The sequence below is a fragment of the Bidens hawaiensis genome, unplaced genomic scaffold (genome assembly GCF_021521415.1).
Source record: "Bidens hawaiensis isolate Kalapana, Puna unplaced genomic scaffold, B.hawaiensis_p1.1 tig00005510_1, whole genome shotgun sequence".
NCBI lineage: Eukaryota > Viridiplantae > Streptophyta > Magnoliopsida > Asterales > Asteraceae > Bidens > Bidens hawaiensis.
Window position 1 is genome coordinate 879707 of NW_027491355.1, and position 1669 is coordinate 881375.

Sequence of the window (1669 nt, forward strand, 5' to 3'; positions counted from 1 at the left end):
GTAATATTAGATGTACAAAAAATGGTAAAAATGAATCAAACGAAATGATTCACAATGCAATCCATTAATGTTTGATAGGCTAATCGATGGAATAAAGAATTGTATATTAACATCAATCAAATATCCCATTAAACATGAATGTTTGGATGTTTGGTTGATTAGGATTTATAGGCGCTAGGTTTGTGAGTCCTATGATACCAAACGGGCGTTGTTTCATCGTGATTCGAATGTTAATTGAAAATCTGGGGACGTTTGACTTTTTTCGTTCTTATCAATTTTGACTTTGACGAAGCAGGTCAAAGTTCTGATAATACTGATGTTCATTCGTTATGAATGAGCAAATGACTACTCATTTGTTAAACAATCAAAGCAAAAGACACATTCGTATGTTCCAGTAACGAATGAACCTCTCATTCGTCCTACAAAAGTTATGAATGATATATTCATTCGCTACTTATTCATTCGTTATGATACGATAGCGTATCAAACCGTTCGTTACAGATACATTCGCGTGTTTCCATAACGAATGAGCTCTCATACATCTCAAGAATACACGAATGGCCATAGTCATTCGTTATGTGCTCATTCGTCTAAGACCAAGCCATATGTTATAATGAATGAGGCCATTAGTCCAGGAAATATATTAACGAATGATACATAACCAGAACCCATTCGGCATAACAAATGAGTAGTGAATAAAATAATAATTTTAGAATTATAATGAAATTTTTCGACTATAGCCAGGGGCTTTGACCCTTGGACCATGCTAGGGGCTGCCGCCCCTAGACCCCGCTGCCATGGGCGCTGCCCCCGGACCCCCGTTCATTGAGGGTTTATATAACTAGAGATATGATATGGATAGGGCTAGTTAGTTGATATTTGTAATTGTTATACAGTTAGCCGAGCCCAGTTAAAGAAAGGAATTACTATAAATTCAGAAAGAAACAGGACTCAGGTGAGTTTCTAGCCCCACTTCCTTGTTATGTTTTCGGGGATGTGTGCATACTCAATGTGAATGTTAATACACTTACCTTAAATGTAAGTGTATCCTATGATGATTGATGTGATAGTATGTATGAATTTTATGAATGAATGCTTGTGCGTGAACGATCTTCAGATATTGCACGTATCATCAGAGAAAGTAATGTATGGAACATACCCTAATAATATCTGCGAATGTAGGAACATGCCCTAATAATATCTGCGAATGTAGGGAACAGACCCTAATGCTATCTGCGAATGTAGGGAACAGACGATAATAATATCTCCGAATTTAGGGAACAGACCCTAATAATATCTCCGAATTTAGGGAACAGACCCTAATAATGTCTGTGAAGGTTATAGGGTGGAATGCTCTTTAAACATATATGTATGAATGAAAGTATGTATGCATGTAAGTATGAAAGAAAGAATGAACATATGTAAGTATGTAAGGAAAGATGAAAATATGTATCTTCGGATACGTATTTATGTAAGTATGTGAATGTAATGTAAGTTGCCTGATTAACTAGAACTCACTCAGCATAGCTGACTTTTAGTATGCACGCAGGTGAATAGGTTGAGGCAGCTCGCTTGATATGGACACACGGAATTGGACTGTAGATACTGGCATCTAGAGGGAAAATGTTATGATGTTATTATGGTTTATGTTTAAATTTGAAAGAAAAAT